Source organism: Vigna radiata, unplaced genomic scaffold, assembly GCF_000741045.1.
Source record: "Vigna radiata var. radiata cultivar VC1973A unplaced genomic scaffold, Vradiata_ver6 scaffold_73, whole genome shotgun sequence".
NCBI lineage: Eukaryota > Viridiplantae > Streptophyta > Magnoliopsida > Fabales > Fabaceae > Vigna > Vigna radiata.
In genome coordinates this window covers 51,090-63,137 of record NW_014542365.1, presented here as the reverse complement: position 1 = coordinate 63,137, position 12,048 = coordinate 51,090, and positions in this window count along the sequence as shown.

Sequence of the window (12,048 nt, the reverse complement as noted above, 5' to 3'; positions counted from 1 at the left end):
ATTTGTATTCTATATGCATTTATTATTTTAAGTTTTGTTTTAAACATTCACGTAAGTACTATTTTCATACTATAAAAACTACAAAAATGAAAAAGTAAAAAATAAAAATATATAAAGTATTAAAAAAATATTTTAAAAGGTTTAAGCACACGTGCAACCATTCTGTCTGCCTTGTGCTAAAAACCTTTTTCGTCTTCTTCTTTTAAAAAATTAACAAAAATTTATTTTAAAAGGTTTAAGCACACGTGCGACCATTCTGTCTGCCTTGTGCTAAAAACCTTTTTCTTCTTCTTCTTTCCAAAGGTCAACAAAAATTTATTTTAAAAGGTTTAAGCACAGGTGCGACCATTCTGTCTGCCTTGTGCTAAAAACCTTCTTCTTCTCCTTTCAAAAAAATTAACCAAAAAATATTTTAAATGGTTTAAGCACACGTGCGACCATTCTGTCTGCCTTGTGCTAAAAGACCTTTTTCTTCTTCTTCCTTCAAGAAAAAAATCAACAAAAATTTATTTTAAAAGGTTTAAGCGCACGTGTGACCATTCTGTCTGCCTTGTGTTGAAAACCTTTTCTCTTTCTGATATATAAAGTACCAAAAAATATAAAAATCTTCAAAAACTAAAAACATCTTCCAACGAACAATCTTTCATCTAGAACTACGTAACCCTGATTTCTCATTTTGAGAATACGTAGGAGAAAGGTCAATCCTTGTCGGGCACAAAAAAAAAAATATTTTCGTTTCTTTAGAAGTTTATGTTTAGGGATAATTAAACATTTTGAAAAACCACATCAAGTTTGCGCATTTAATTAAAGGTACTGCCTTAGGGTAGGCATTGTAGGGTGCTAATACCTTCCCTACACGTAACCGACTCCCGAACCCAATCTTTGGTTTTCGTGGACCGTGCTTTATCATTTTATGGTTTTTCCGTAGTTTTCCAGAATAAAACTATGGTGGCGACTCCAAACTCTTTTTTCAAATTGGCTTCTTTTTGGATCGTCGTCCCGTTGCGATTCTGGTTGCGACAAATACAATTGACCAAACAATCAATGCTCAATTAACTTTGGAAAATATAGTCGTTATAGTGCAAGAGCATATCAGAATTTCAAAACAGATAACTAATACATTTGAATATGTGGCGCACATAGTCGACTTCGACATGTAAAAACATTTTGAAATTATTTCCTTCTCAAAATGTCACAAAGCACTGATTCTCAAAATCTGTGCAAAGATTTTAGCATAGTCGAATCTATTAATAATGGAGTCGACTGTACTACTGCTTTGTCACACAGTTATAAATTCATATTTAGCTTGTGGTTTTCATGCTTTAAAACATGTGCAATGCATCCAAAAAAGATGTAAAAAGTACAAGCTTAATATATATGCATTCATACATCAATACAACATATAAACATGTTCAACAGATATATCAATCAATCAACATAAGAACATGTAACATAGCAACAACATATGCGTGTTATTAACAACTAGAGTGATATAGATATTGTGTTGTCAACAATCTCAACAATCTCAACAGTGGCCACCTGCCCTCTGTAGAGAGACTCTAGTCTGGCCTCCATCATGGACATATACATGTCTCTCATCTGGAAAGGCTCTGAGTGATGTGTTGGGTCATCTTATGGTGGTCCTCTCTTGGGCGTCTCTGAGGCATTGGTCGAGCTGCCTCTTCTCCTCCGCAATATTGCCTATAATAGGTTGCATCTATGGCCTTCCTAGGCCTCTCAGATAGTGGAGTAGAAATGTCTACCCCAGCCTGATGACACAACTACGTAATCAAAGAAGGGTGCCTAAGGGGTGCTTTACTACTCACAGTGGTAGAATAGCTTTGGATTTCAATTGAAATAACTTTTTCGATATTCACATTTAGCCCCCTCAACATGCAATAGATAAACATGGGCCTTTGAACTGTGATGTCCGAGACATGAGAGCAAGGTTGCATGTTAGCACGAGAGAATACCATCCAATACTTGGCTAGAGGGCTCAAGTCTGCTCGCTTAATGTGAATAACTACACCATTTGGGTTCCTGTGAAAGTGCCCGCCAGGCACACAAAGCACACTCTCAATATCTTCAAAATCTATGCCCTCCTTCACATTCAGTGAATACTGACACTGCTCATCAACCCACTTAGTGTTCAAAAAGCTATTAATTGTCTCAGATTCATATCTAATAATCTTTCCCCGAACATAGCTTGTATGTCTTGCAACATTAGCCCCCAATGGTTTAGCAATTGTATAAAATTATTTTAACACTGCTATATTGGCAGGTGCAGGGTATGTGGCCAATTTCTCCCACTTTGTACTCTCTATCTCCTCTCTAAATTGTGGAGCCAATTCTGGAATCCATCCTGCTTTCCTCTCCATCAGCAGGCGTCTTTCTTGCACAGTTGAGTGGTGTTGCTCATGCTTTCTAGTGAGAAATTTGTTGGAATAACACCTCTCTGGTTCTTTCCTCTTGTTCCTCATGGTTTTGATCCGTTTTCCGGATGATGATGCTATTCCTACATCAAATATAATTCAAAAGACCAAATAATACACCTTTAAAGGTTAGCAAACCATGGAATCATTCTCAATTCATCATTGTCCAGCGCTGAGGGCAAAACAGGCCCCCTCTGTTGAGATTGTTGACAACACAATTTCTATATCACTCTAGTTTTTTATGATGACAACACATTGCTTAATAACACGCACATGTTGTTGATGAATTACATGTTCTTATGCTGATTGATTGTTATATTTGTTGAACATGTTTATGTACTGTGTTACATGTTCCTATGTTGATTGATTGATATAGCTGTTGAACATGTTTATGTGCTTAATGTGTTATGTGCAATGCATCATTATATATGTTTTATTACACATGTTTTACAGTTGAAAACCACAAGCACTTTCATGAACTTATCACTATGTGACAAAGTTATAGTGCAGTTGACTCCGTTGCTAATAGATTCAACTATGCTAAAATCTTTGTACAGATTTTGAGAATCAGTGCTCTGTGAAATTTTGAGAAGAAAAAAATTTCAAAATGTTTTGCATACTAAAGTCGACTATGTGCACCACACATTCGATTGTATTATTTGTCTGGTTTGAAATTTTGTTATGCTTTTGCGCTCCAACGGGTATATTTTTAAAAGTTAGTTGAGCATTGATGACTTGGTCAACTGTGCTAAATGTGTTTTGTTTTTGGTTGACTATATGCTACCAGTTTGACTGAACTGTTATAACTGTCATAATCCAGTCGACTGAATTAGTAGCACATTCAACTGTGAGACTATCTGATTAACAGAAATCTATAAATAGACTGAACACGAATTTGTTTAGAGACTTTTGATGATCTAACATTTTCATTTTTGTTTCAGATTGAATTCTCCATTTAAAGAGCTCCAAGAATTCTCCAAGAAGACGGTGGTGATCTTTCTTGAAAGAGATTCAAAGAGAGGCTGACAGCGCACACATTGCTTGATCATATTAATTCTACACAAAGAAGGTGCTTCTGGTTTGATCACATTCAGGCTTGGCATCCTTGAAGACTGCTGCATTGATTCTGGCTTGGCATCCGTAAAGACCTGATGTGATTACAGGGGATAGTTCACTTTGAGGATTGTTGAGAGTGGTTGACAGATTACAGAAGAGGGTTTATCTAGCTGCATTTCTTGTTGTTGTTATTTCCTATATTTTTGTTAAGGGTTAGAGAGGAGATTTATATTTTTGACGTGGAGGTCTTCTATAAATTCCTTGTTGTAAAACCCACAACCATTATAGTGCATTTGCTTCCTGGGTTGGAAGGACATTGGATGTAGGCATTGTGGTCGAACCAACATAAAAACCAGTGTTTTCTTTTCTTCATCCCTGCACTTTTACTTTACAGTCAACTTTACATTTAACACGGTCAATTACGTTTTTCCGCAGCATACGAATTTTCATTACTTGCATTTCAAAAAAGTTTGAAAAGTTTATACTTTGATTCCAAGATTGCGAAAAGATTTTGTTTTTAATAAACCACCAATTCACCCCCCTCTTGGTGTAAAAAGAAGCCTACCTGTTTTCCAACACCCTCAACGTCACCTGCATAACATTCAATAAAAGAAACAAGAATTCTGCAAGGCCGCCGCTCAGCGGTAGCTCACCGCTCAGCGGTGACGGCGGTAGTTTTGCCAAACCGTTCTTAAACACTTCTAATCTCCACCCAAATGTAGATTTCACAATTCCAGTCCAAAATCAAACATTTTAATCGGTCCAAATCGTTTCTCTTTCAACAAATCATGCATAGAAATCAAAAGCCACAACGCTCAGCGGTAGGTGCAACACTCAAGTGGGACGCTCAGCATTCACGCCCAGGTGTTTGTCAGTGTTGTTACTGGAGAAGCCAGCGCTCAACGCTGGTTCTGGCGCTCAACGGTAGGCGCGACTCTATCTTCTCCCCTTAGTGTTAGCGCTTAAGCGTTCAGAGGCTTTTTCAGCAAAGCTGGCGCTTAGCACTGAACTGGCGCTGAGCGGTTGCTACGATTCTTCATTTGCACCTTTTTTCATCCTTTTCTGAGTCCAACTCCTTCCTACTTCAATATCCTTCATTCAATTCTCGTTACGTCATGTCAAAACAAGGAAAACCAAGCATAATACCCATAAAACCACATTTGACTATCTTATAACCTAACTAAGACAAAATGCACGATTTCAAGCTAGTTCCTAAGTCATAAAGGGTGTGTTTTGTATCAAAATCAAGTATGTAAATAATGCTTTTTTAATTGTTATCAGATACTAAATAAACTCTTTTTGACTTAGAAGCTTGCTTGAACTCTTGTTTTTAGTTTAGTTTTTGTGAATAAATGAATCAAGGTTAAACTTAACGATTTTACCACTAAATTCCCTCAATTTTATAGGATATTGGGATGTTTTGGAAGAGGAGTAAAAGCATCAATGATTCAGAACTCAAGCGGGACAACAAAAGCACCAAAGAAGAAGGTTGAAGAAGGCGTATGGCGCCTGGTTGCCCCTTTTTGGGGCCCTCAACGCCAATATGTCACGTAGGAAGCCTGCTTGCCCCTTTTAGGGGCCCTTAAGGGTAATGTTCTCGCACCAGCGCCTGCTTGCCCTCTGAGGGGAATTGAGCGCCAGTTCTCTAGCAAGCTCACTCGGTTGCCCTAAGTGAGGACGTTGAGCACCGTCGTATTGGGCTTATGGGCCAATTTTTGGTCTATTTAAGGACTTGCTCGCCCTAGGGTTGGTATATCTTGAGGGCTTAAGCACAAACACACATTTTCGCCCCTTTGGAGGTAGATTGGGGATGCGGGAGCTCTCATCTTCTCTTTCTAGGGTTTTTATCTCATTTTTCCATCGTACACCAAGGTTCTCAATGACCATGGTGAACTAATTTCATTTTGTTGTTGGGTATAACACGATGTTTGATTTTCTTTGTTATTGGGAAATACCTACAAACCATGATCTGGAGAATTTCACCCAAAAGAAATATTGCCTAGGGATAGGGATAGGATTTTTGGTCATTTTAAGCTTCTGTTCATAATGTAGAATTGATTATTACGGATGCAAGGGATTGTAGTCTAATAAGTAAGGATAAACTTTTTACGCCGAAGGATCGGGTTCTAAGTAATTTAGAAAGTGACGTTGAAATTTTAATGAAGAAGGTGAATTCTTATATGCATGAAAGTGATTAGGTGAAATCTAAACCCCCAACAACATAATCATGTCATATCATTAATATCATCCATTCATATGTGTTTTAGCCTCAATTGATCAATTTGCATTCATATTTACTTCTCTTGCATTTGCATTGTAAAAAACAACAAAATAGTTTTTTGGTCTTAATTAGTTAAGTGATTACACAATTTTCTAGTGTTGTGAGTCTTTTGGGATATGATACTTGATCTTACCATTTTATATTACTTGACATGATTCGGTACACTTGTCGAGGTCTTAACAATCAACAAGACTATCTAAAGAAAAAAATGAAGGCTTTATATGCAGGTGATAATTTGTCAAAAGTTAAGACACTATCAATAGGGTATTTAGTGTTGGTGGAACTATAAGAAGATATTTGGAGATCTTTTAGGTAGGTAGGGGTTTGCTAACTCTATTGGACTATCTAGGAGTTTGATCATCTACATTATCCTGGGCATGGTCGTCAATTATGGGAAGATGATCTTGTGCTCCTAGTACGAATTTTTCCCTGCATACACTAGGGAACACAACACTAGAGCACCAAATTAGAGACAATTGGACAGAGGTAAAAATACATACCTTTCACATATTAGAAAGCATATCAAACCTTAAACATTAATATCCATATATAATAAATTTGTGTTATTTTTTCAGTGGTTTAAGAACTCAGCACCTATAACGAATGACACAATCAAGAAAATAAGGTAGAAATGAGGAGCATATCTACTGGAACAATAGAGTTAGGACCTATATAGCATTAGTTATTTTGATTGAACATTCCTCATCTATTCACACTATTAAGGTGATTATTGCAAACAAAGGGAACACACAAACAAAACAAACACAGAAGTAAAGGTACGCTAATAAGTAATAATAAAACAAATATAACGATATTATCATATATAAATCATTCATAACAATAAATATATTACATACAAAGACTCATAAGACTTGATGATCCGGATACACGTAATGATAATTGACGAGTTATACAGTTGTGGTAGCCTCTACTACTCTGCAGAGTCATTGCCAATGAGTTTCACTATACCATACATAAGATTAGTCTGTTAACATCTTTGGCCAAGGTAAAGTTCATATATTAAGAATTCCTGCCCCTCTCACCACATACCCAACCTTCTTTACTTGAGATTAGATAATTATTAGAGCGACATGATAACTCCAAATACGGAATTCATATATCAATACATACACTATTGTAACCACAACTAATCTTCCTTAGATTAGTTCCAACCATTCTCAGATGAACATAATAAACCAATAATCATTTTAACATTAACAAAATCACACATTAGATATCAAAAGAAAACATAAGAAAATAAAGTTAGACTTTGTTAATCTCGCTTAATAAGAATATCTATTCGCTCTACAAATAGTGCGTAAAAGCACACTAGCCCAACGACTAGATAGCTCGCTCAACGAAAATATCTATTCACTTAACGAGTAGTTCTTAAAAGCATACTCGTCTAATGACTAGATAACTCACCCAATGGGATTATCACCGAAACCCGCAACTCCCAAAGTCACCCAGCGAGACTTGTCTCGCCCAACCACTGTCAAGTTAGTGAGCTCCCTAACTTTGGTTGTGTCCAGCGAGATTATTCTTGCCTAGCGACCACTAAGCCAATAGCTTTCTAACTTTGACTTCGCCCAATGAGTATATTCTTGCTCCTCAACTTTCAAGTTAGTGAGCTCTCTCACTATGGTCTCGCCCAACAGCTACTAAGTCAATAACTCTTTGACTTCAGCTCAACGAGTATATTCTCACCCAACGAGTCTGCATAATTTTGCAAAACATAATTATGTAGATTTATGTCATTTCAAGCTTGTAGATAAGTCTAATAACAACCATAGATGTCAAAACATACCAACTATCAAATTGTACACTACTCAATGACTCAATTAATCTCAATTGCAATACAAACTATATAACATACCAAATTTCAAAATACAATTGATGATAGTCAAATTAAATCCTATCTCAACTGTACATATCATATTTCATCATAGCTCAATCACATAAACCAAATAGGGTACAAGCATACAATTAGTAATTACAAGTTATTAATTAGTTAAACATAGTGATATTAATTTTCCTTACCTTAAAGACAAACCAAACTACTTAAGAATCTTATTAACACCTCTAGACACATAGTATCTATCCCTATGAACAATACAAACACGGTCAAGGTACACCATTAGAACCACTAATAAAAACTTTTATAAACCACTCAAAAGAGGCAAAAAAAACTAATTTACTTTATTAGAGAAACTGATAAGACAAAAGTGAAGAGCTAACCTCAAATATCACCTTGACAATCTTCGATCTTGAAACACGTATTTGAGAAAACCAAGAAAAAAAAGGAAGAAAACTCTAGTGAAAAAGGTATATAAAAAAAATCGTGTAATTTTAAGATAATAAAATTCGTTTAGAAAAATTTTATTTAACTTTAAATTTTAATTATTAAAATAACTGAATCTCACTACTTTAAATATACTATCAATTTTAAATCATTTGATAAGTAATAAATATTAAAATTTTAAAATTATAAAATATCAACGAAATCAAAATGATTCTATATTATTTCATATTTGGTTTTGGTTAAATTTTTGGAAAAAAATATTTTAAAACATAATTTATTTTTACACACCTAATTAATAAAAATTGTCTTCAGATAAACTTTGTAGGATGTTAGTACCTTTCTATACGTAATTTGATTTTGGATTTAATCCAGTTTGATATACCATTCTTATTTAAATAAATAAACTATGTAACAATTTGTCTTTATTTTTAATTTAAAAACATTAAAAACTGACCTAAATAATTTCAAAAGACATTTTTAATATTTAATTGCTTCTTTTGATTAAAGTTAAGCATGTTTTATCTTATAACTTGTATACAAGATAAAGCTTATTATCTTCTTCATGTTATTTCTACTTTTTATTCCTTCTTCACTTTGTTTTTGTTTTTATTTTGTTTTGTTTTTAATTTTCTAAGGTGATGTAATATGCTTTGAATTGGAATAAAATCACACCACACAACATTTTTTTATATTGTAAATTTCGGTAACATCTCTTTCTTTAACATTATGTTCACTTTAAGAGAAGGTACTATTTATGACGAAAAGCGAGCGTTGATTTGCGAGATATTTGTTGTTCGTTTACGTTGATTTGCGAGGAAAGAAATGCGCTGATTTGAGAAGTGAGAGTGTTTTAACCATGTCGCTATCTCGAGGAAATTTGCGTTGATTTACGTTTAAATGACATATATGCCCTCTAATATTTTTAAAATAACATGAAGGAAGAAGCGTATACACTTTGCCATAACGAGTAAACAAAGCTACTATGGCCATGTGAGAAGTAACTTTGCAGGTTTGTTGGCCATGCATTTGTTGCTTTTGCAGTGGTTGCAGCCCTAGCTGGCGAGATTCTCTACCATTGACACAACCATTCAAGTGAGCAAGAGAGATTCCTGGTAAAAGAGGTTTGAAATTGAGAAGAAAGTTTGACCATGAACACCATTAATAACACGTTGGGTGTTAGATAAGTTTGGTTTGTGTATTAACTAATGCTTGTGTGCTTACATAGAGACAATAGATGTTTAAGCTTTAAGCAGCTGTGCGCGAGTATTGAGAGTTGTGTATGCTGAAGTATTCTTGTTTGAGAGTGAGAACAGCAAAGGAGTTCATCTGAGGAGGTAATCTATTTTTTTGATTTGTATGTGGTTGTTGCAGGTTAGAGGCATGTGCTTGAGATGAAGACGAAGAACGGGGTTGATTAATGATAAAGAAGAAGCTTTATGTTGAGGAGGTTCATGGATGAAGATGAAGAAAGCTTCCAAGCAACGATTGAAGAAGAGTTTGACGTTGTTCAAGGCCGTGTATTTGGTTTCACAAATGGGGTATCCGGTTATAGTGGTGAGAAAACAATATACATCTTCTTGTATTTGGTTCCATCTCAAGCGTATCTGGTTCCACACTTTTGAAGAAATTGCACACAACGCGTATTCGGTTCCATAGCGTCTTGAATTCAGTTCCAACATGGGTGCGTTATTTGGTTCCTCATAGCTGCATTCGTTCCTCCCTTGCATTGATTCCTTTACAAAAGCGTGTAAACGTTTGGTTGATGCTTTCGTGCATTGCTAATGCGTTTGGAAGGTTGTTGGAGTTGTTGTGAACCGTGAGGAAGGTGTAGGAGATCATGTCTAACGTGCACATGCAACAACAACCCCGTACAAGACAGAAGGAGTTCAACGGTTTCGTTTTAATGGCAGCATGTTAACCCTTTGTATGTGTTGCATGTTTTTGGAACGAGAAGGTGTATTTGGTAAGCTGTTAGAGTTGTTGTGAGGGATAAGTACCCTGTATAGGTTAGGGAGACATCTTTTCTCCATTTGCTTGGTTTTTTATTGTTAAAGACAACTTTGTTCTTCCAATTACATGTGTAGCTTATTATCTCTAAAGTTCTGAACTTTCTTTTATACTATCATTAGAGCATCTTTGTGTGAGGTTGAAAAAGGTTGGTGGTTGTATGTTATAAATTATCATCTATTACCTGGTTGAGCTTCCTAATTTGGTGTGTTGAGGCATTATATGGAGTTGATTGAAGAGGTATTCTATAAACTGAACTGAAGATAGACGTTTAACATAGTTTTTATTGTTTATGAAGCATTATATGATATAAGATATTGATGTTCTTTTTTTAACAAGTTTGGTTTGGAATTTTCACCCTTTTATTTCAATATTGATATTGAAATTTGCATCATATTCGGATCTTTGATTGGAAATGCACATCACATTAGTTCAAACTTCATTTGAAATTTGCATCATATTTGGATTTATGAATGAAAGTGGCATTGAATTAGTTCAATCTTCTTTCAAATCTTGATAAATATCTTCAATAAATATGTTTTATATCATATATTTAATTAATATACATGAATGTGGTTTATTTACTGAATATATATATATATATATATATATATATATATATATATATATATATATATATATATATATATATATATATATANATATATATATATATATATATATATATATATATATAAATATGAAAATATGAAAGCATGATTATATGTGTCGTGCACATTACATTTGTTCAAACTTTATTTGGAATTTGCATCATATTTGGATCTGGAAGTGGCATTGAATTGGTTCAATCTTCTTTCAATAAGTATGTTTTATATTATATATTTAATTAATATACATGAATGTAGTTTATTTACTGAATATATATATATATATATATATATATATATATATATATATATATATATATATATATATATATATATATATATATAAAAGAAAGCATGATTATATGAGTGTTGTATAAATATATTAAGGTATTATGTTTAATTATTATATGAATGCATGAATTTGGTAATAGGGTATGATTATATGAATGTATGAATTTAATTATAATGTTTATTTTAGCTGGATGTATAAAGTTGTTAAAATATTTATATTTCGTTAAGTACTTTTAGATGGATGAAGAATTAGATCTCTCATATTTGGACAATAAAGATATAGATGATGATGTGCTTAGTGTAGACTTCAATATAGTCGCAATGTTACATCAACAATTACAAATAAACGCCTCATTGGTTGCACTAATAATATTTTGCATTGTTGGACATGTGTTGAATATTTTGAATATGTACTTGAGGGATTCAAGTAGTGTAAGAAATTTCCTACCAGACAAAGACAGTCATAAGGAGCAGTTAATGTCATACCTTGTGCATACTAATCGGTGTCGCGACATTATTAGGATGCGTCCATAGGCATTTATTAATCTTTTTGAGAGATTAAGAATAACTAGGTTAGTTAAGGATGCCATTCAGTTGACAGTGTAGGAACAAGTAGCTGAATTTCTTCATATAATTGGCCATGATGTTAAGAATCGAAGTGAGTTTCTTTCATCAATCGGGGGCGATGGTTAGCAAACATTTTCACAATGTGTTGGTGATAACGGTTGAAAATACCGTTATCTATGATGTGATTTTGATACTAAATGCACCCTTTTCTACTTAGAAACATGCTTGGAATCATGATTTTTTGTTAAATTGTGTGAATAAGAGAGTTGAGGTTGAATCTAATGATTTTAAGACTAATTTCCCTTGTTTTGGCAGAAAATGAGATAATATGGAAAGAAGAGGTGAAGTGTCAAGGAGACGGAGCTCAGAAAGACCTGGAGAAGCACTAGAAAAGAGGAATGCTCGAAGCTTGGGCGCCCTTTTTGGAGGCGTAAGCACAAAAGAGTGCCGCTCACTGCCAGGGCGCCCTTCTTGGGCACTTGAGCGTCGAAAGCACGATTCTTG